This window comes from Rhinopithecus roxellana, chromosome 9 (assembly GCF_007565055.1).
Source record: "Rhinopithecus roxellana isolate Shanxi Qingling chromosome 9, ASM756505v1, whole genome shotgun sequence".
NCBI classification, from domain to species: domain Eukaryota; kingdom Metazoa; phylum Chordata; class Mammalia; order Primates; family Cercopithecidae; genus Rhinopithecus; species Rhinopithecus roxellana.
In genome coordinates, this window is record NC_044557.1 from 126424685 (window position 1) to 126449501 (window position 24817).

At 42.5% G+C, this 24817-nt stretch overlaps 1 pseudogene; it reads left to right on the top strand.

The window, feature by feature from the left end:
* The first annotated feature begins 7341 nt into the window (after positions 1-7341).
* LOC115899759 lies at positions 7342-7442 on the top strand (annotated as a pseudogene).
* The last annotated feature ends 17375 nt before the right edge of the window (positions 7443-24817 follow it).

The window sequence follows — 24817 nt, forward strand, 5'->3', positions numbered from 1 at the left end:
CCTTCCTTCCTTCCTTCCTTCCTTCCTTCCTTCCTTCCTTCCTTCCTTCCTTCCTGCCTGCCTCTCTGCCTGCCTTCCTGCCTGCCTGCCTTCCTTCCTTCTTTTCTTCTCTTTCTTTCTTGCTTATTGCAGCTGAAAATGTTCTCTCACAAAGACGCACAGAACCAGATGGAACAAGAACCTCTTTAGATGCTCATCTTCATTCCACTCTATCGATTGTGTAAAGCTTTTCATTTAAATTATGCTAGTAATTTTTATTTTCTTTGATGTCAAGAAGGTCCTCTTCCTAACTGATCGCAAGGTACAGTAGCTCCCCCTTATCCATGGGAGATACTTTCCAAGACCTCCAGTGGTTGCCTGAAATCTCGGATAGCACCAAACCCTATATAGACCATGTTTTTTCCTGAACCTATTTATCTATGATAAAATCTATCAGTTATGCACAGTAAGAGAATAACAACAGTAACTAATAATCCAATAGAACATTTATAACAATATGGTGTATTAAAAGTTACATGAATGTGTTCCTCTCTCTCAGAACGTCTTACTGTACTGTACTGTGGGTAACTAAAACCACAGGAAGTAAAGCCACAGATGGTGGGGGGACTACTGTATTTCATTTTGGTATTTTTAACAAATAGGTTAAAAAGTCATTAAAACTTTTTTTGAAAGAATTTTTAACAGACTTTTTAAATTTTTTTTTGAGATGGAATCTCGCGATGTCAGCTCACTGCAAGCTCCACCTCCCGGGTTCAGGACAGTCTCCTGCCTCAGCTTCCCGAGTAGCTGGGACTACAGGCGTCGCCACCGAACCCGGCTAATTTTTTTTTTTTTTTTTTTTTTTGAGACAGAGTCTAGCTCTGTCACCCAGGCTGGAGATGCCTGGCTATTTTTTGTACTTTTAGTAGTGACGGGGTTTCACAGTGTTAGCCAGGATGGTCTCTATCTTCTGACCTTGTGACCCACCTGCTTCGGCCTCCCAAAGTGCTGGGATTACAAGCGTGAGCCACCGCATCCCAGCCCGATAATAGATTTTTGATAGTTTCTTTGAGTGTAATAATATGAGAGTTTTTATATGTGACACACAGAATTTTTAAAGTAAAAAAAAAATCACATAAACTTGAAAATGTTTCCAAATATTCACTTTCAAATTATTCTTTTCATAGCATGTATTTCTTCAAAAAGATCTTCTCACAGATTGGCCATCTTCTTTTAAAATCTGATAGATCATCTCTGATTTTTAAAATAACTCATGATGTGGGCAGATACAGAGCCCACTTGGCAAGTAGAATAAATGTCAGGTCTTCCTTTTTCTTGATGTTCTCTTGTGCTTGCATTCTTATTATCTTCAATGGACTACTCAGGTTGTTTGGACATTTTCTGGGTCAGAGTTTTCTGCAGTGATGACATAGGCAATTCCTTGAAGGAATTGTTTTAAGCCACTTGTTCATTTTGTGAGGATTAGTTTAATCTAAATACAATTTCTGTAAGTGCATCTAACTGGGAGCATGTCCAGTGCAATATTGTCCAATAACCTGATAGCCTGATAGTTCATGGCTAAGTTGGCTAAGTAAGGGGCTTCCATCATTATTCTTTTTTTTTTTTTTTTTTCCTTGAGACAGGGTCTTGCTCTGTCACTCAGGCTGGAGTGCAGTGGCACAATCTTGGCTCACTGCAACCTCTGTTTCCCAGGCTCAAGTGATCCTCCCACTTCAGCCTCCCTAGTAGCTGGGACTACAGGCACATGCCACCACACCCAACTAATTTCTGTGTTTTTGTAGAGATGGTGTTTCACCATGTTGCCCAGGTCTTGAACTCCTGGGCTCAAGTGATCTGCCTGTCTAGTCCTCCTAAAGTTCTAGAATCACAGGTGTGAGCCACTATGCCCAGCCCATCAACATTCTTGATCAAAGAATCTCCACTCTTCTCTTAAGATCCGGGGAACACTACATGGGTCCCATGATGATGTTTGGGACCTAAAGACTAAATGATACTGCCAATTTAATACATCTATTAATATTAGTTAAGTTAAACGTCTTATTTTTGATACAACTAAATATAAGTGGAAGTTTTAGCATTTTCTCCAGCACTCCAACGCATCAGTGCTAGACATTCTGTTTGAGAGATCACTGATCTAGATCAAGGGCGGTTGGATGGGCTGTGAAATTCTTTAATACTTAAAAAACAATTTAATTTAAAAAATTGACAGATAACATGATGTTTTGAAATATGTCTACTTTGTGGAATGGGAAAATCAAGCTCATTAACATATGCATTACTTCACATAAATCCTTTGATACTTTTGATTAGATTCTGCCATATTGCTTACTATAGCTTTGGGAAGCACAGGGGCGATATGGATGGATCACCATCTACAGTCAAAGAAGCTCACAGTAAGGCACCCTGGTCACTTCCAAGATTGTGGATTACTGGGGCCATCTCTGTTTAATTACCTCTAATTACTAAGTGAGTCTTAGCCCCATTTTCTTAAAGCTGTGTTGTTTCTTTTAGACTGGCTCCAGTGGGGCTTCCCAACATAACCCAGAATATCCAATAGCAAACAAGCTGCCAAGTTGGCCAGAATGATTTGTTAGGATTTCTTTTTTGGCCAATTAAAAAATAGCTGTCAAAAGCACTACTTTTCAGGACTCATTAAGGTAATGTTCAAATTGTCTCTAATGATTTTTTGACCATGATTAAGCAAAACAAATGACACAAAACAAAAATCTTCCTATTTCCCAGAGTACTGGGTTCATCACAAATGCTATTAAGGTTACGACGAGTTTTGTTCTTTGATAAAAGAAGAACCAAGTTTGGAAGTTATCATTACCCTTTATTTTTCAACACACACACACACTCCTACATTGGTTTGTTTCTGAGTGATGTGTAAGGGAATTTAAAAAACCATTTGGTAAATACATGCACTAGTGTGAATGGGTAGAAGTTATTAGTTTTAAACACTTCATATAATATGGAGTGCAAGTAAAAAGGCTCCCAGCTGAAACGATTAAAAAGTGATATTGTAGAAGAAGATGTGGTCCCAGACTCTTCCTGTACCAGTGTTACTTGTTGAGATTGTTCCAAATCTGCCTATTCTCAGGTTCCTCCTCCAGGATGCTGATATAGCAATAACAGGGATTTTTCAGCTGATTCTTAGGAACACTGGAGTTTAAGCACCACTGGTCTAGGCTGTGTGTCAATAGAGATAAAGGTATCAACTCAAGCGTTTAACACAGTGCAGTCTGCTGTACTGGAAATGACTTACTTATTCTAGGTTCATTCACAGCTTCTGTTTATAGCATAATACCTTCTGAGAGTAGGCCATTATGACAACAATGCCTCTGTATCCTCCAGATTCTTGGCTGTCACTATGCTGACCCACCACATGTGTTACATCCCATTAGGCTCTGTGGATGAGGCATGGTGCTTGGCACAGATTGACACACTTCGGGGCAAACTTGGCAGAGCAGCCTGAGCCAAAGCAAAACACAGAAATGAACCAAGATACAACCTTTGTGGAAAACCCCATTGAACAAAAGCAACTCTGTGGAGTATCCTCTCAGCTGCAAATTGAGACAGAATTGTGGGGCGAGCTTGGCCACTGATGGAGGTGATGGGCCTGGGGCTGGGATGAACAATGGCGACAGTGATTGTTGACTCAGAGCCAGTTCCTCTGACATGCATTTCCCAGCGTGTATTCTATAGAACACCGATCTTACCCGATGTTCCAGGAATACAGGGTTTCATGGTTAAAACCCTTTCTTGGATATTCTTAAGTCCTTTTTTCTTTAACTTTCTATTTTGAAATAATTATAGACTCAAGGGAAGTTGCAAAATAGTCGTGTATCCTTCATCCAACTTCCGCCACAGGGACATTTTGTATAGCTGTTGTACAGTGTCAACCAGGAAATTGATATGATACAGTGTCATTAACTACAGGCCTTATTCAATTTTCAACGTTTTTTACATGCATTCAGGTGTGTGTGTATGTGTACAGTTTGCTGCACTTTTATGCTGTGTGTAGACTTGTGTAACCACATCATCACAAAGTGGCTCCCTTGTACTATCCCTTTGTATTCATCCCCTCTTTCCATCCCTGTTCCCTGGCAACTCTAATCAGCTCTAATCTTTACAGTTTCGTCATTTCAAGAACATTGTATATATGGACTCACACAGGTATATCAAATGTTGAGATGGGCTTTTTCCACTAAGCACAATGCCCTTTAAGATGGGTCCAGGTTGTTGCATGCATCAATAGTTTGTTCCTTTATGTTGCTGAGTAGTATTCCCTGGTGTGACTGTACCATGGTTAGTTTAGCCATTCATCATTGAGGGATACTTGGATTGTTCCCAGTTTGGGGTGATTATAAGTAAAGACATGACTGTTCAGGTACAAGTTTTTATATGGACATACATTTTCATTTTTCCAGAATAAATGTCCAAGAATATAATCGCTTGGTTGAGTGGTAGTTGCACATTTAGCTCAATAGGGAACAACCAATGCACCATTTCAAATTTCCACCACGGACACACAAGAAATTCAGTCTCTCTGCTTCTTCTCCAGCATTGTTGCTGTTTTGTAGCTGTTCTAACAGGTGTGTCGGGATATCTCATTGTAATTGTCGTTTGCATTTTCCTAATAGTTAATGATTATAAATATCTTTGCATGTTCTTATTTCATCTGTATCTCCTCTTTGGTGAAATGTCTGCTCATGTTTTTGCCCATTTTATAACTGGATTTGGGGGTTATTTTAATTGTTGAGTTTGAAGGTTATTTACATATTCTAGATTCTAGTCCTTTTTAAGTTACGTGTATCTCCTCCCGGGAGTAGGTTGTCTTTTATTTGCTCAACTGGGTTTTCCACAGCACAAAAATTTTTCATTTTGATGAACTCTAATTTACTTTGTTTTTATGGACTGCATTTTGGTGTCATGTCTAATAATCTTTCACCTAACCCTTGGTCCTGAAGATTTTCTCTTATGATTTCTTCTAAAAGTTTTATAGTTTTACATTTAAATCTGTTTAAATACAATATATAGTCCTAGTTTTACATTTAAATCCATGATCTATCTTAGATCACCTGATCTAAGCTATGAGCTCATAAGCTAGGCTTATGGGTCAAGATTTATTCTCAATGCTTTTTCATATATTAAAGGCTAATTAACATTCCAAAATCAAAGAAATGTATTTTTAAGTTTAACCCCAGTTTCTGAAACTTGACCACCTATTCGTGCAGCCTGTATTTATTGTGCAACTTCTGTATACAAGGCACAGGGTTGTATATTGGGAAAATGGGCAGAACCTCTGTTCTCTATGAACTGGTTTATTTTTATTCATTTGCATACATATATTATTTATTTACACAACACCTTTGGAACTGTATTTTGTGGAAATGTTACTGAAACACCAGGGATTCGGTCTGGATTCTGTGACTTGCTACACAGAAAGCCAGTGACTGACAGCCAATGACTGAGACTGTGAGTATTGCCAAGGAAGAAGGCTTTAATCGGGTGCTGCAGCTGAGGAGATGAGAGCTCAGACTCAAGTCCATCTCCCTGACCAACTAAAACTAAGGATTCATATAGCAGGGAAGAAAACAGGAACTAGGGAGGGGCAAGGAAGCCATCGTGATGAATGAGGGGTCAGGCACCTCATTGTCTGGATGTGGCAATCTGGTGAGTTTCAGTTCTTTGATACTTTTTTGGGGAGGTTGGAGGTCATTTCCTGAAGAAGGAACTCAGATAAAACAAATGTAGTTTCAAGTTTTAAGACCAAAAAGGTCAATCTCTATGTTTATCCAAAAAACTACCTATGGGAGGATTGAGTTGGTTTCAGAAATTCTTCAGGAAATTCTGCTCAAGGCAGCAGACAAACAGAGAGACTGAGTCAGGTACCAGTGGAAGCAAAGAGAGATGCAAAATCAGAATGGCACACAGGCAGGAGTCAGGATCTGTTAGAAACCTGGAGTCAAAAGCCAGGAGGGCAGACAGAGGAAGAGGGCTCGGGAGCTGGAGGGACAGTGCCAGGGATCAGACACGTCTGATGGACTGTGATGGTCAGTTCCCAGTCCAGTTTTTAAAGATCTGAGGGCCTTTTTCTTTCCTTTTTATTTGCTGGGCAATGCAATGTTAGTGTCTGGCAGGAACCAGCTAGATTTATATACATACACACACACACACGTTAAAAAAAACTTTTTTAATGCAAGGAGGCTTGCTTGTCCCTACTAGTTTGGAAGCAAAAACATATGGTCACAGCAATACTTGCAATACATGTCTCTGGCATTTCCAGCTGCCCTGCATCCTGTGAAATCATGATGGAGGTGCCTGTGTGTTGCCCGTGCTCCATGCCTCTTCCCAATGACCTGAGGACTGACCCCTTTACTCTTTCTTATTCCAGCTCACAGTGGCCACACCTGGGGCTTCTAATGTGAATGCTTTTGTCACAGATGCTGCTGCTGTTCCTAGTTCTTACGCTGCTTACACCAAGGAGACTGATGTCCCTGCCATAACCCTACTTCCAATGCAGGCAGCATTTCCAATGCATTGCAGCTTTCAGGATTTTCTCACTGTGTTTTTGCCTCTCCTTTTCTTTAAGACACGAGCATTTGTCTACAGGGATAGCCTGAAGTGCAGTCTCCATCACCCAGAGTCATCTCACTCTCTGACCTTGACTCATGATCTGAGAACAAGTGCTCCCCTGCTTGTCTTCCTGAGGGGCATCTGTCCCTCTTGCAAACAGATATCCTTTGGGCTCTATCATTTAGAAGTGCCCTTATTTATCTGAATTATAGTTGCAGTTCAGAACATTTACAAAGGAACAGATTGTTCCCAATTTAAAAGCAGGTAAATTCTAAAAGTTGGCGAGCCAGTCATTTAGAATTTGAGCCTCATATTCCATAGGTATGAAATGATACATAATGAAAAAGTTCCCAAGGCAGCTCACAAAAAGCCTACTTAAACAAAGTAAAGCTAACCTGAGGTAATACAGCTCTATGGCCTAGCCACATTCAGCAATGTGTTTCCATTAGAATGCATGTCTTATATCAACTAGGAAGCCAAGAAGGCAGTTCAGAATTGAACTGAAATCTATCCTGTTCTTGGGATTTCATAGCCAGATATCGGTAAACCGACCCCAATGAGTGGAGAAATCTTGGATTTAGATTCTCATGAAATTCTTTATCAAATCCTGGGATCTTCCAAAAGACTGTGTAAAATGGTAATTTAATTCTGCAGAGGCAGAACCTCAATTGGATATCATCTACCAAAGCACTGCAATGTCTATCTTTTTGGGATCATGTCAAAGATCCTAAATCTGTGCTTACTTTGGCAGCAAGTATTCGTATTTAGGACATTAGTAATTAGCACATTGGAATGATACAGAGAAGATTAGCATGGCCCTGCACAAGGATGCTGTGCAAATTTGTGAAGTTTTCCACATTTCTATTGCATTTACTCCGTCATATGTGGGAGCTAAAGGAAGGTGATTTTATGGAGGTAGAGAGTAGAGTGTAGTTACTAGCAGTTAAGAAGGACATGAAGGTGGGGGAATGAAGAAAGGTTGGTTAGAGGTATAAACATATAGTTAGAAAGAGTAAGTTCTAATGTTAGATGGTAGAATTGGGCAACTGCATTACATATTTTGAAAATAGCTTCTAGCTATCTTCTAGATAGGGCTTGAAATGTTCCCAGCACCTGGAAATAAATACTCAAGCTGGATACCCTGATACCCTGACTTGATCATAACACATTCCATGCATGTAACAAAACATCACATATACACCATGAATATGTGAAAATATTATGTATCAATCACAAAAAGATACTAAATCAAGAAGGAATGCAGGCACCGCTGTTGGGGGTGGCCCTGGCATCTGGTGATGAGTAGTGGACAGAGAGACACAGGTGGCACATAGGAGAGGCAGCAAACTGTAGGTGCCTGATTCAGGAAGCCCTTTTAATCCACTGTGAATGTAATTAAGTTGTGTTTTCTGTTCCTAAAGGATAGCTTTCTCTTTGCCATTTGTCTACTCCCCATTTTTCTGTACTAAGATTTCTTTATCTTACACTGATCAGGCGAAAAAGTTATTAAATAATACAAGGAAGAAAACGTGAGAGATTGTCTTTAAAAGTGATCAAACAGCAAAGAGGATTCCTGACCGAAGGGAAAGAGGAATGGAGTGACACCTGCTATGTGCCAGTCACTGTGCTGTGTCTGTATTTATTTATTTATTTATTTAAGAGGGAGTCTCCCTCTGTCGCCCGGGCTGGAGTGAGTGGCCGGATCTCAGCTCACTGCAAACTCTGCCTCCCGGGTTCACACCATTCTCCTACCTCAGCCTCCCGAGTAGCTGGGACCACAGGCGCCGCCACCTCCCCCGGCTAAGTTTTTGTATTTTTAGTAGAGACGGGGTTTCACCGTGTTAGCCAGGATGGTCTCGATCTGCTGACCTCGTGATCCACCCGCCTCTGCCTCCCAAAGTGCTGGGATTACAGGCGGACTGTACTGTGTCTTTTCAACTGCCTATCTTGATCCGTCCTCATTAAACACACACACACGAAATGGGTATTGTTATCCCTCCTTAGCTGATGGAAATGGAAGCCTGGCGGGTTACAGTAGACTGAGAGCCTTTAGTCAGTGAGTAAGGGGCATCGCAGGGATTGAAACACAACCACTGCCATCAGAGTGACACTTTTTCCGCTGCTCCTACCACTGAAATAGAACATTTCCCTGTCACCCCCTCTAGAAACAAAAACATTCTACTCAATTGTTTTTCAACCAGGAAATAATATTCAAAAAGCAAAGATCACCCCTTCTCCTCTCAACTATATTTAATACGGGGAAAGTGATAGAGAACACAGGAGGTGTGGCGTTAGCTATCCAAGGCTGGCCACACTGAATTAGAAGGGCCCAGTGTGTTGACAGCCCCGATAGACGGTAGGTTCTGTGAAATGGACCCCGAGCCAGTTAGCAGTGATGGAGAAGAAGCCCACCTGCCCGTTAGACTTCGTGTGGGGCCCGGCTCAGTGCCTTAAAGAAGTGATCATTATGTATACAATTCGATAGTAGAAAGAAAGAAAAAAAAAAAAGCCCTGTGCTGTAGAAAACGTGTGTAAGCTTTTTAGATTACAAAATGGGAGCTATAACATCCACTCTGGTGGCACAAAAATTAAATCTAGCCACCAAATCATATCGAAGCCAAAGTACAGAAAAGAGACGTGCTTCTCGTCAGAAGAGCCATAGGCAGGAAATGGAATCGCGTTCGCGCGCAGCCTCCCCAGCCCCAGCTCCCGCGGCCCTGTCTCTGGTGCTGCATGACAAGCTCCCCCTAGTGGGAAGCAGGGACGTTTCCGCAGCCGTGCTCAGCTGTTCAGAACAATAGAAAGGCCTCAGGGTTTCCATTTTTTAAAATGCTGCTTTAGTTGGACACTGAGCAAAAACTGGAGCCCAAACCAGTGGATTTTCACGGAATGCAGGTAACAGTGGGACTTTTCACCCTCCCCTCGTGCTTATGCTCGGGAAATCCTAATAGGACACACCCTGAAAGTGCAGGGATGTGTGAACAATCCTGTTCGTGCCTATGCACACATCAGTCTCTCTCAATCCCTTACCTCCAATGGGAGCCAACAACAAAATGTATCCTAGGTTGTCGCAAACACCGTATGCGGTGCACATCATCGGAAGGGCCCTTCTAATGCTGCTGACACGTGACTTAGTTGGGTAGAACCCCAGCTTCACATCTGCTTTGCCTTCCGCTTTACTGATAGCCTTTGTGTGCACTCAAAGGGCTGCTGACAAGATATGTCCAGTGACATTTTTATGTGTCCTTTAATCTTATTTTACTGACAGGTCAGCAACCTGAACCAAGTGTGAGGAAGCCACTTGCCCTCAAATCATAGTAGAAGGTTGAGCATATGACTATTACCAAGGGGAAGTGGAGACACAAGTGATGCCATCTTGGAGGCTACTTTGCTGTTTTTACTTCTGATTAGCCCTTGTCTCGTGAATGCCTCCTGATTATTACTTGATCTACTGTCCCTAATGTAAGAACATGTCAACCTTGATGTTGTTGCACAAATTACAGGCTTTGATGCATGCAGCATTCTTGCCTCTTCTGGAGGGTAGGCTTTCATTGTCTTGCACAGGGCACCCATACCCTTTCTCTATGGTATACAAGCCCTGGTTCTGGGGGTGACAGGTGCAGAGATCTGTATTGCTGCCACTAAGGACCATGCTTCCATCTGTAAGTTCCCCCAGTAAAACATCCTGATCTGCACTGCTGCCACTAAAGACCATGCTTCCGTCTGTAAGTTCCCCCAGTAAAACATCCTGATCTGTATTGCTGCCACTAAGGACCATGCTTCCGTCTGTAAGTTCCCCCAGTAAAACATCCTGATCTGTATTGCTGCCACTAAGGACCATGCTTCCGTCTGTATTGCTGCCACTAAGGACCATGCTTCCGTCTGTAAGTTCCCCCAGTAAAACATCCTGATCTGTATTGCTGCCACTAAAGACCATGCTTCCGTCTGTAAGTTCCCCCAGTAAAACATCCTGATCTGTATTGCTGCCACTAAAGACCATGCTTCCGTCTGTAAGTTCCCCCAGTAAAACATCCTTTACCAACAACCTGGAGGTGTCTGCCTTGTTCTTTGGTTTCCTGGCACTTTTCACCTTTGGGGGCTACTTTGCATATATGACCCTTTCATGGAGCAGGCACGTTCCCGTGATATTCAGCTGGCTGCCGCCACTGCCATAGGGCAACTGTCAGAGAGAACTCGGCCACCTCTCCCTTTAAGTGTTGAAAAGAGCAAGAAGTACAGGCTACTCCATAGGCCCAATGCCCAAGGCCCTCCTGGAGCTATCCAGTTCTCACTGTTAGCCTAGGCACCCTCCAAGAGACCAAACATTTTGCACTTGGGCAGCCCTCAAGAAGAGGCAGTAGAAGAATTAAGCACACTTCCCAGGTTAAAAACTCCTTGTGTTATATACACCATGGAATACTATGCAGTCGTAAAAAAGGATGAGTTCATGTCCTTTGTGGGGACATGGATGCAGCTGGAAACCATCATTCTCAGCAAACTATTGCAAGAACAGAAAACCAAACCCCGCATATTCTCACTCATAGGTGGAAATTGAACAATGAGAACACTTGGACACAGGAAGGGGAACATCACACACCAGGGCCTGTTGTGGGGTGGGGGCAGGGGGGAGGGATAGCATTAGGAGAAGTACCTAATGTAAATGACGAGTTAATGGGTGCAGCACACCAACATGGCACATGTATACATATGTAACAAACCTGCACGTTGTGCACATGTACCCTAGAACATAGAGTATTAAAAAAAAAAAACCCTCTTTGTGTTGCAGATCTCAGGACAGGCTGAAGCTCTTCTGGGGAGCATTTATACCCATTAATGCATTGTCATCAGGGTGGGGGGTATAACCTACAAAGAAAGTCATCACACAGTGATACAACACAGTATCCAGCTGCCATAAAAAGAAAATCGATTGTGTTGCATGGATTTGTGCAATATAAATATTTCTTGAAAGAAAGAAATAATGAACGATTCTTTTCCCCACATGAATGGGGAAGGAGTCAACTCGCTTAAGGACACAAAATAGCTGCAGGGAGCTGGAGACAGAGTAGGATGAGGCAAGAAGAAAGGCCTGGAGCAGGGCCAGGCCTATGAGACCCATAGTTGGTGATTTTTTTTTTTTTTTTTTTTTTAGATGGAGTCTTACTCTGTTGCCAGGCTGGAGTGCAGTGGCGTGATCTTGGCTCACTGCAACCTCAGCCTCCTGAGTAGCTAGGACTACAGGCTTGCGCCACCATGCCCAGCTAAGTTTTCTATTTTTAGAAGAGACGGGATTTCACTGTGTTGGCCAGGATGGTCTCTATCTCCCGACCTCGTGATCCACCCTCGGCCTCCCAAAGTGCTGGGATTATAGTCGTGAGCCACCACGCCTGGTCCACTTGGTCCTTTTAACAGGGACCTCCTAGGGCCTAGGGGATGGGATTAGCCCCAGACCTCACTGTATCCAAATGTCTCTCCACTGTTAGGGAGAGAAGAGAGGAAGGCAGAGAAGGCCTGACCAAGCCTGGCTGGGGAGGGCTCCCAGGGTCCTTGTGGCAGAGATGACTACCCACACTTGGGAAACTGATGTGTCACGAAAGCATGCAGAGGTAAGTGAGATGCTAGTTCAAGGAATCAGAAAAGAGAAAAGGGAAGGGATCTAGGCGTTGATATGAAAAGCCATGCTGTCAAACCAGAGTTTAGAGCCTGGGCTGGGAGGGTCTGGAGGGTGAGACAGCAGTGCTGGCCAACCACACAGACCAGGCACTGGAGCCAGTGAAGGCCTAGGTGTGCTGGCTGCAGCCCAGCTCAGGGCTCAGGGGAAGCTGGCTGCATTTAAAGGACTGAGGCACTGCAAAATGTTACACCCCTAAACTGTGGAGGTATTGGCCAAAGCTCCTTTCAGGAGTGGCAAGAGCTGTGTGTCTGAACCAGTCCTAGTACTGGCCCTGATCCTGATAACGTGATTACGTGTGCTCTTGAGTTAAACCAATCTACAGAGGTCACCTGGAGTGTTGGCTTCATTCCCTCTTTATCCCACACAATCCCCCTAACGCTTTGCAGAATAGAGACCTCTCAAATACTATAAGAAGGGGTACGTGAATTTGGGTTAGCCCAATTGGTTTTGTGGTTTCTGTTTGGTTGGGCTGTCAAGAATTTGTTCTGATGGGTTTGGTTGGGTGACACAGTTATTAGTTAACCAGACCTAAGAAGAGGTGGGAGCCATGTATAACCTGCGTAGCACTGGTAGTTGGCATCAAACCCGAGAGAGGCTCCCATCTCTCTCAAGTGGAGTCTTATCAGGTACGTCTCTGCATCCCCGCTACTCCACTTCATTGAATACAGAATAAAGGTACACATTTATAGGCTCCCAGAGGGCAGAGACCGTGTGATGTAATCCTTTATATCCAATGTTAGACACTGTCTAATATGGTAGCCTCTAACCCCTTCAGAAAGGGCTACCGTGAATTGAGATGTGCTGAATTTTGAAGACTTAATATGGAAAAAATAATGTAAAACATCTTATTTCTATGTTCGTACATTAATTATGTTGGAATAATAATATTTTTGTTAAGGGAAATATATTACTAAAAGTAATTTCTTTGGTTTCCATTTACTTTTTTTAATGTGGCTACTCAAAAATTTAAAACTCCGTACAAGGCATGATACTTCTGATAGGTAGCACTGTTTAATACCTTCTCTGGTGGCAAATGCAAAACACAGATCTTATATAATTTGGATAACAAACCCCCTTCAGTCACCAGTGAGCCCACACTGATAAAAGAAACTGATCTCAGAGCTGCCGAGATCCCAACCCAATTAAACACTGACCTTTGTTCCTTCTTTTCACAGCCAGTTAGGAAAGAAATTACTCAGAGGAAAATCTTAACAATTTCTATCAACTGAGAGTCTTGTCTCAGACCCAGGACTGACTTTCATTCAATCCATTCTCTGAAATTTGAGCATCTAACCACAGCCTGCCGGGGCTCGTCTAGCTGAGACAGGGATCCTTCTGGAAAGAATAGACACAGTCTCTGGGTGCTTCTAGCTTCTGGCCCTGTTCCCTCAAAAGGTCAGTTTCAATCTCAGATCACACGGGTCATGCGCTAGAACTCCTTCTCCCTGTGTTCCCCCAGGGCCCTGGTCAGCCCAGCAGAGCCTGTGTTATAGGTCACAGTTCCAGCCATCGTTCTTTCTTAGCTCTGTCGAAGCCACACTTAATATTGATCCTGAAGACTTTCTTTTTCTACATCACTTTGTGCTTGACTGGGATTAAATGGAAGACTTATACCATCAGCAAATTGGCTTTCCACACCTCACAAACCAACTCACACGCTTACTCCCAATCCTCGCAAATACTGGATCTAATTCCTGAAGTCGGCTGGCATTTCAGGCCAGGATCCACCCGAGCCTCCATCCACGGCCTAGTGAGAATGGCCTGTTTGCCTAAGAGGATTAAGTGGAGAGCAGCCAGCTAAGCTTCCACAGAGGCGCTTTAATGACTTCAGCTCTAATCGCTTCCTAGGCCTCATCAGCCACCACCAGTCATGACTGGGCTTTTTAAAGACGGGTGTCACTAATCTGTTCCACTCCAAGGATGCCAGAGCCCCCTCTTTGTTGTCTCTTCTACTTCCCCTTCGCAGGCTCCACTTTTATTCCTCTGAATAATGTAACTCCCCTACCCCCCACTCCTCATACTCTCAACCTGCCTCACTCACCTCACCAGTTTGGCCTTCTCCAAGAATTCTGGACAGGAAGTAGAACCTCATTCACAGGCTCACATCATCATTTTGGAATAACTTACCTAAATGGAACATTCACTGTCACAAAAGGAAACTTACATTTCAGGGCTTGGTGCTGTAACTCACCCCTGTAATCCCAGCACTTTGGGAGGTCCAGGTGGGAAGATTGTTTGAAGCCAGGAGTTCAAGGCCAGCCTGGGCAACACAGCAGGACCCTGTCTCTACCCGAAATTTAAAAATTAGCGAGATGGGAGGCGGAGCTTGCAGTGAGCTGAGATCCGGCCACTGCACTCCAGCCTGGGTGGCAGAGCAAGACTCCGTCTCAAAAAAAAAAAAAAAAGAAATAAAAATTAGCCAGATGTAGTGATGCGCACCTGGAACAGATTAGTTCCAGCTATTCGGGAGGCTGAGGCAGGAGAATCACTTGAGCCCAGGAGTTTGAGGCTGTAGTGAGCTGTGATTGTACCACTGCACTCCAGCCTGGATGACAGAGTGAGGCCCTGTCTCTAAAAAATAAAAATAAAAACTTTGAAAAAAGAGAAACCTGCATTTGATTAGAGGAATCAGAGAAAATATTTATGAGCAATTTCTGGCCCCAGTTGTCTATGACTTGGAAAACCTGTTTATCTGCAGTTAACCTCTTGATTCTGATTTCAATTCTTTTACCCTGTGGTTCTAACATTCAGCTAGATCCAAAGACCATGATCAAAACTAGTTTTCTCATGGTGCCCTTTTGTATTTTTGAAATCTTTAAATTATTTTGCTTTTACAATAGAGCTACCTTTACTCTCTGGTCAAGGAGCTGTTAGAGTGTGTGTCAGTTGCAAAAAAAAAAAAGAGAGAGAGAGAGAAATAAATTCTAATTACAGTGTCAATATTGAAAAAAAATATTTTGGCACTAGCTTATTACTAAAACTTGTCTACTGTTTTGTGAGTTTTGTGTGTGCGCTGTCCAGTTTTGGTATTAGTGTTATGTTGGCTTTATAAAGAACGTTGGACATGTTGACTTTCTTTAGAAAAGTTTTGAAAGTATCAGAATTATCTCTTTCTTAAAATTTTTTTTTTTTTTTTTGAGACGGAGTCTCGCTCTGTCGCCCAGGCGGAGTGCAGTGCGATCTCAGCTCACTGCAGCTCCTCTCCCGGGTTCCGCCATTCTCCTGCCTCAGCCTCCCGAGTAGCTGGGACTACAGGCGCCCGCCAGGTCGCCCGGCTAGGTTTTTTTTTTGTATTTTTAGTAGAGACGGGGTTTCACCGTGTTAGCCAGGATGGTCTCGATCTCCTGACCTCGTGATCCGCCCGTCTCGGCCTCCCAAAGTGCTGGGATTACAGGCTTGAGCCACCGCGCCCGGCCAAAATTTTTTTTTTTTTTGAGGCGGAGTCTTGCTCTGCCGCCCAGGCTGGAATGCAGTGGCCGGCTCTCAGCTCACTGCAAGCTCCGCCTCCCGGGTTCACGCCATTCTCCTGTCTCAGCCTCCCGCGTAGCTGGGACTACAGGCGCCCGCCTCGTCGCCCGGCTAGTTTTTTGTATTTTTTTTTTAGTAGAGACGGGGTTTCACCGTATTAGCCAGGATGGTCTCGATCTCCTGACCTCATGATCCGCCCGTCTCGGCCTCCCAAAGTGCTGGGATTACAGGCTTGAGCCACCGCGCCCGGCCCGGCCAAAATTTTTAAATTTAAAATTGCATTTGTGAAATTGCCTGTGTCTGGCATTTGGAGAAATTATTCATTTCATGTATATTCATTCTTTAGGTTTTCTCATTTATTTGCATAGTTAAAAGTGTTCTCTCTGTCTTCGTGTTATTTCCCACCCTCCTTTTTAATTTTATGTATTTGTATTTTGCCCCTCATTTTTTTAGGATATTAATGGTTTATCTGTTTTATTTAAAAGCACCAGGACTTGGATTCATTTATTTTTCTCCCAAATATCCATTTTTTGATTTATTCACTTCAACTCTCATTTTTATTTCTTCAAACTTTTGCTTTTTCATAATTATGTTCTCTTTCAAACTTTTTAAGTTGAGTAACTAATACATTATTTTGATTCTTTGTGTTTATTAATGCTAAGTGCTTACACCTAATAATTTTCCTCAAAACATTGCTTTAATCATGTCCTTAGGTTACGACGTACAGCTGGCAAATTTATTCATAATTATTATTGTCTAGTGGTTTTTTATTTTTTTTTTTTTTGAGACGGAGTTTCACTCTTGTTGCCCAGGCTGGAGTGCAATGGCGTGATCTCAGCTCACTGCAACCTCTGCCTCCTGGGTTCAAGCCATTCTCCTGCCTCAGCCTCCTGAGTATCTGGGATTACAGGTGCCCGCCACCACGCCCAGTTAATTTTTTATATTTTTAGTCGAGATGAGGTTTCACTATGTTGGCCAGACTGGTCTCAAACTCCTGACCTCAGGCGATCCACCTTCCTCAGCCTCCCAAAGTGCTGGGATTATAGGCATAAGCACCCGGCCTATTGTCTAGGTTTTCTGCACAAAAGTGCTGTGCTCTTTGCCCTGAAGACCTACCTACTTTTGCTCTTTGACTTTCCCCTCTTTTGTGGTGAGCAGGGCTGGTAGAGGGGCTGTCTTTGAACACACAGATGGGCTGTCCAAGGGTTTCTTCTTATGACATCCACATATCCTGACATTCTGAAATGACAAACTGTATTAGTCTGTTCTCATACTGCTAATAAAGAGATACCCAAGACTGGGTAATTTACAAAGGAAAGAGGTTTAATTGACTCACAGTTCTGCAGAACTGGGGAGGTCTCAGGAAACTTACAATCATGGTAGGAAGGAGAAGCAAACACGTCCTTCTTCACATGATGGCAGGAAGGAGAAGTGCAGAGCAAAAGGGGAAAAGCTCCTTATCAAACCATCAAATCTCATGAGAACTCACTTAATATCATGAGAACAGCATGGAGGTAATCAGCCCCCATGATTCAATTACCTCCCACTGGGTTCCCCCCATGACAAGTGGGAATTATGGAAACTACAAGATGAGATTTGGGTGGGGACATAGCCAAACCCTCTCACACACTTCAGAATCCCACGATTAGCATGTTTGGTTTTTGTTGTTGTTGTTGTTTTTCCCCCTCCTGCTGCTTCTCTGGGAATATAAACCTAACAGTTCCAAGCATAGCGCTTTGGGTTGGATTTCATAGAATCCTTTCACCTACTTTCAGAGATGTTAACATCCTGCAGTAGATGTGGTGAGCACATGTTTCCTTCCTTCCTTCCCTCCTTCCTTCCTTCCTTCCTTCCTTCCTTCCTTCCCTCCCTCCCTCCCTCCCTCCCTCCCTCCCCTCCCTCCCTCCCTCCCTCCCTCCTTCCTTCCTTCCCTCCCTCCCTCCCTCCCTCCCTCCCTCCCTCCTTCCTTCCCTCCCTCCCTCCCTCCCTCCCTCCCTCATTCCTTCCTTCCTTCCTTCCTTCCTTCCTTCCTTCCCCAATAGTTACTAAGTGTCAAGCGCTGGTCTGACTGTGGGTATTTCTTGCTCTTGTTAATTCCTGCTCAGTCAGATCCAAATATTCCTCAGGATGGTTTGCAGAGCTGTAGATATGATTTTCTGTGTGTGTCAGAAAAGGAAAGTGACAGATAGCATTTTATCCCACCATCTGTTATTGGATGTGTCAGTAGTTAATTTTTTGAAGAGTATTTGAAAAGTGTTTTAGACGCATGGAGCTCATGTGAAACTGAAGCTTGGTTTCCAAGTGACCAACTTCATCAACAGAGAAAGAATTCTCTTGGCTTAATCATTTACCTAAGCCTCAACTGATCTTTCATCTCCTAAATACTATTCAGCCTTTACGCCTTTTACCTTCCATCACGCAGGTAGAGTTTATTGGTCAGAATTACTCTGCTGAAAACACGGGCTTGGGCAGGCCGGAAACAAAGACAGGGCGCGGCCTTCTGCCCTTGTCTAAGGAGAATGCCCAGACTCTCAGCCCTTTGCAGACCTGACTCTGAATCTGAAAATGTGCTCAGCGTCTATTGTTCTTGCCTAAGGCTGTTTAAGGGAAGCTGGCAACAACAGCTGATGCGGAAGGTCAATAAGTGTGTCAATAAGCCCCCGCCTGGACTCCTTTTATTTTTCGCACCTTGCAAAATTGCTTTGGTTAGCAGAGACCCCAACTGAGAGGGCCTCTCTGTCTTTGGGTCATGCAGTTTCTGTTCGTGCCCCTGGACAAGACTAACTCCAAAGAAAGAGAATCAAAACCTAATGATAAGTCACACTGGAGGCTTTACATAAAACTGGAAAATAATCAGAAGGAGTCGAGCATCTCTCAGTCAGACCTTTGCTTGGGGCCCACTAACATATCAATGTGATGGCCTCTTTCACCCTGTGCTGGATGCTGCAGGCTTCTAGAGAGCAGCCTGGGGACTGAGGCCAACTCTGCAATCAGGGAGGCTGAAGGCAGTGCCAGGTGAGTTTGGACACATTTTCCAGCCACCTGCCTCAAGCTCCTGCGAAATGCTTCCAAGCCAGAGATCCACTTCATAGGCTGGCTCAGGCTTTTGAAATAAAACACCCGCCTGAAACAAGCATTGGCAGGTTCTCTTTCAGGGATGTGGCAGAGGCAGGGACCCTGGCCTTGTCTCCATACAGCTTTAGGTGATGGAGCGTTTTTTAATTTGGCCTCATTTCAAGCACTTTCTGAAAAAGAAGAGCATAACCAGGATAGTTCCAAGGCAGATGGTGCTTCTGTTCAGTTTTTCACAGGAGTGTGTGAGAAATGGAGACAGTGATTGGAGAGATGAGGGTGGGGGATCTGTGGTCTCTGGACCCCCCCGTGCTTGTGTGAGGGTGGGAGCTCAGGTGCAGGACAGCCTCTACATAAATTACTGGGGGATCCAGAAGTGACTTCCATAAAATGCTTCCCTTCTGGACCTCACTCTGTTGAAAGGAAAGATTTGTCTAGATAATCAGGAAGGTAGCTGATAAAAATATCAATAAAAGCAACATTAAAGTTTTTCCCAGGGTACACCAGCCTGGCCCTTCCTGAGACTGACAGAGGCTCTGGCTTAAAAATTATCTCTCCTTCTAGAACTATCTTGGAAACACTAAATCTGATTTTCATCCTGAGGGCATTTGTTAAACTCCAGTGGCCAGGCCACAGGAGAAAAAGCCTAGGGTCTTTGCAAAAGTATAGAATCTAATAGAAGACCACACAGAAAACTGGGCCCCAGGGGTTTATATCTTTAGTATGATCACAAATTAGAGAGAAGCTTACTCCTCCCCTACAACTACTACTAACCCCAACCACTGCTCTTGCCATCGACATCAAGGAAAAACACCTTTCTCCAGACTTAGTACTTGAGTAAGAGAACAAAATATCTGCCTTGATTAGTCATAAACACAAGGCCATTGTACAATTTTCCAGCTTCAATTCACACTACCTGGTTAGTCCCAAAAATCTCATGCTGAGAATTAGTGTAGAATGTTGCTGACTTGGAAGTGGCTTTAGGTTCATGGTACTAAGAAAAGCAAATCCTTTCAGATTTGTTTCAAAGAATTCCCATTGATAGAACTTTCAAAACACATGAGCTCACCAGCACAGATCACAAAACTCACAAAAATACTATGCTTTGGAAGCATCATACACGTGAAAAAACAAACAGCAGATTTAGTTTCCAAAAGGTTTCACATATTGGATTTTCAGACAAAGAATATGAAACAAGTATCTTAAATTATGTTTGAAGAAAAAAAATAGAGAAGTCTGTATTAGTTTGCTAGCACTGCCATAATAAAGTACCACAGACTGGTGGCTGAAACAACAGAGATTCACTTCCCACAGTTCAGGAGACTGGAAGTCTGAGCTCAAGGTGTCAGCAGCGTTCATTTCTTCTGAGACCTCACCCCTTGGCTTGCAGATGGCTGCCTTCATCGTCTCCATATGCTCTTTCCTCTCTGTGTTTTGTATCCTAATCTCCATTTCTTACAGGAAGACCAGTCATATTGGACCAGAACCCATCCTAATAACCCCATTGAAACTTAATGACCTCTTTGAAGACCCTATCTCTACATAAAGTCATATTCTAAGGTTCTAAGAATTAGAACTTCAGCGTATGAATTTTGGGAGTAAACATAATTTATAAATAGAAAATATAAATAAAGAAAAAAAGGTTTGCTTTTTTTGTTTGTTTGGTTTGTTTGTTTGTTTGTTTGTTTAGACAGAGTCTAGTTCTGTTGCCCAGGCTGGAGTGCAGTGGCATGATCTCAGCTCACTGCAACCTCCACCTCCTGGGTTTAAGTGATTCTCCTGTCTCAGCCTCCTGAGTAGATAGGATTACAGGTGCCTGCCACCATGCCCAGCTAATTTTTGTATTTTTAGTAGAGACAGGGTTTCACTGTGTTGTCCAGGCTGGTCTTGAACCCTGACCTCGTGATCCACCCACCTTGGCCTCTCAAAGTGCTGGGATCACAGGCATGAGCCACTGTACCCTGCCAAAATTAAAGGTTTTTAAGGAGATTCAAGAAAAAAATCAACTAGAACTTCTAGAAATGAAAAATATTGTAACAAAGTCTTTATAAAGCTCAGTGGGTGGTTTGAGAGAAGATTAGTATGAGTGAAGAAAGAATTAGAGAACCGAAAGACAGACCAGTACACTGTCCAGAGAGAAAAAGAGAGACAGAGAAATGCCCAGAATTAATGAGACTCTAATCCTTAGATTCAGAAATCCCAAGGAACCCAAGCAAGATTTTTCACAAAGAAAGAAATGTACACCCAGATACAGCCTAATGAAACTTCAAGATAGACAGATTGCTTACAAAGGAATGACAATGAAATTGACTTCTTGATAGCATCCATAGATGCTACAGGTAATAGTGAAACAGTATTTTGTTGTTGTTGTCACTGTTTATTTTTTTTTAACTTTTATTTTAGCTTTGGGGTTCATGTGAAGGATTGTTTCACAGATAAACTCATGTCATGGGGGTTTGTTGTATAGATTATTTCATCACCCATAAATTAAACCCAGTACCCAACCAGTATCTTTTCTGCTCCTCTCCCTCCTCCCACCCTCCACACTCAAGTCTGTTGTTTTCTTCTTTGTGAAACAATATTTTAAATATGCTGAGAGAAAATAACCATCAACCTAAAACTGTATATGTAGTAAAGATAGTTTTCAAAAATAAGAGTGCAGTTAAAAAATTGAAGTAAGGAAACACAGACAGTGATTAAAGGAAATTCTGAGGGTTTGTCTTAAGCAGAGGGAAAGGCAATTTGAGTCAGGAATATTGAGATGAAAACATGATGAGCCAAGAAAGTGGCAAATACATAAGCAAATCTTTAAAAAATTGACTGCATAAAACAATGGCAATAAACTTTTGTAAGTAGAGGGATAGACATGACATACAAAGCAACAATAGCATACAAATTGGGAGACGTAAGAGGATTAAAGTGTTCTGAGTTCATGTAATGTAAAGAAGGTGAGTAGACCTATTAATTAAATTTAGAATATGAGAAGTTAAATATGCTTGTTAACATTCTAGGATGAGTTTTAGAAGAAGGGAATTTGATATATAACTGTATTAGTCAGGGTTCTCCAGAGGGACAGAACCAATAGGATGTAGGTGCATATAAAAGGGAGATGATTAGCGAGAATTGGCTCACAGGATTACAAGGTGAAGTCCCACGATGGGCCATCTGCAAGCTGGAGAAAGAGAGAAGATGGAAGTGGCTCAAGTCCAAGTCCAAATGCCTCAAAACTAGGGAAGACCACAGTGCATCCCTCAGTCTATGACCAAAAGAGACGGAGTCTGATGTCCAAGGGCAGGAGGAACAGAAGCAAGCGTCCCACATGGGAAGAAGAAAAAGAGCCAGAAGACTCAGCAAGCAAACGTATCCCACCTTCTTCCATCTGCTTTGTTCCAGCTGCGCTGGCTGCTGATTGGATGGTGCCCACTCACATTGAAGATGGGTCTTCCTCTCCCAGTCCACCATTCACATGTCAGTCTCCTCTGGCAACACCTTCACAGACACACCCAGAAACAATACTTCACCAACCATCTAGGCATCCCTCAATCCAATCAAGTTGACACCTAATATTAACCATCACAATGACTTTCCAAGTAGTAGAGAGAAATAAAAAGTAATCATCTCAAAGGAAGGCAAAAAAAAAAAAAAAAAAAAAAAAAAAAAAAGCAGGGGAAGGAGAAAAGAAGATATATGTAATACACATATACATATATGTGTATATATATGATTCTATATAGATATACAGATATAGTGTAGATATATAGTAAATGCAGGATAGTTGTGAAAGAAAAAATAAGATACAGAAATAGGCCAGGCACAATGGCTCACACCTGTAATCCCAGCACTTTGGGAGGCCAAGGCAGGTGGATCACTTGAGGCCAGGAGTTTAAGACCAGCCTGGTCAAGATGGTCAAACCCCATCTCTACTAAAAACACAACATTTAGCTGGGAGTGGTGGCACATACCTGTAATCCCAGCTACTCAGGAGGCTGAGACATAAGAATCGTTTGCACCCTGGAGACAGAGGTTGCAGTGACCCGAAATTGTGCCACTGCACTCCAGCCTGGGCAACAGAGCAAGACTTTGTCTCATTAAAAAAGAAAATGAAAAAAAAATCTAGTAATAAAATATTTCAGTGATTACATTCAAATGAACATAGATTAAATGCCTCAGTTAAAAAAATCAAAACTTGTCAGACTGAATTTAAATGCACTTCTGTGAGAGATCACGTTTAAAACACAAAGATCAAAAGGCTCAAAGCACACAATGGAAAAAGATACAACAGACAAATCTAAATAAAAGAGTGTCACTCTGTTTTTAGATTTTAGGGCAAAAATGTTTCTAGCGATCAAGAGGCTCCCAATGTATTGGTGGAAGTTTTAGTTCAACAGAAAAATACAAGCCTAAACTAATTGGTACCTAAAAACATAGTCTCAAAATACATAAAGCAAAATTAAAGAGATTTTTTATTTATTTGGAGAATGAGTCCTCTAAGTTAGCACTCAGGAAACACTTCTGATTTTTTGCTTATCTGTAATATGAGAGCATAAAACCAAACATGGACATTCCAAGGCGATCAGATAGTAATCAAACTGCTTGCTAAAATGAGAATCAACATTTTCCTGAGGAAGATAGTAGAATCCAGGTCTCTAAAATATATCATCTACAATGTCCAGTATTCAGTGTAAAATCACTAGGCTTTCAAAGAAACAGGAAAACATGATTGATAATCAAAGCAAAAAGCACTCAAAAGAAACTGAGATGGCCCAGGTATTAGACTTGGCAGCAAAAGACTTTAAATGAGTTATTAAAACTGTTGTCAAAGGCTGGGGCACGGTACCTCACGCCTGTAATCCCAGCAGTTTGGGTTGCCGAAGCAAGTGGATCTCTTGAGTCCGGGAGTTCAAGACCAGCCTGCCCAACACTTCTAGAGTAGTAGAAACCCCATCTCTACTAAAAATACAAAAATTAGCTGGGCGTAGTGGTGGGTGCCTGTAATCCCAGCTACTTGGGAGGCTGAAGCAGGAGAATCGCTTGAACCTGGGAGGCGGAGGTTACAGTGAGCCGAGATCATGCCACTTCACTCCAGCCTGGGTGACAGATGGAGACTCCATCACACACATGCACGCACACACACACACATTGTCAAATAGTGAATGGGAGATGTTCAAAGAATTAAAGAAAAATATAGATGTAATGAATTAGTGACTATGAAATCTCACTTGAAAAACGGAAACTATTTTTTAAACCCTATGGAAACTCTAAAACTCAAGTATATAATACCTGCAATGAAAAATTCCCTGAATGGGCTTATTAGGGATGACAGAATTAAAACTCAGTAAACTTGAAGACAGATCAATAAAATTAAATCAATCTGATAAATAGAAAATTAATTGAAAAAATGATCAAAGCCTCAGGGATTGATAGGACAGTATCGAATGGCCTAACTCACTTGCAATAGGGATTCTAAAGGAGAAGAGAAGGAGGATGGAGGAAAAAAACATTTGAAAGAATAATGGCCCCAGACTTCCCAGGAGTTGTTGAGAAACACCAACTTTTAGGTTTAAGAAACTCAGTGAACCCCAAGCAGGATACACATAAAGAAAACCACATCTAGGCACATCATAGTCAAACTGCTGAAAACCAAAAATGATAGAAAATATGGAAATCATCCTGGCGCAGTGGCTCATGCCTGTAATCCCAGCACTTTGAGAAGCTGAGGCAGGTAGATCACTTGAGGTCAGGAGTTCAAGACCAGCCTGGCCAACATGGTGAAACCCCATCTCTACTGAAAATACAAAAATTAGCAGGGGTGACACATGCCTGAATCCCAGCTGCTCAGGAGACTGAGGCATGAGAATCGCTTGAACCCAGGAGGTGGAGGTTGCAGCGAGCTGAGATTGCATACCACTGCACTCCAGCCTGGACAACAGAGCAAGACTCTGTCAAAAAAAAAAAAAAAAAAAAAAAAAAAACACCAAAAACCAAAAAAACAGAAAATACGGAAATCATCCAATAAACAAAAGACAC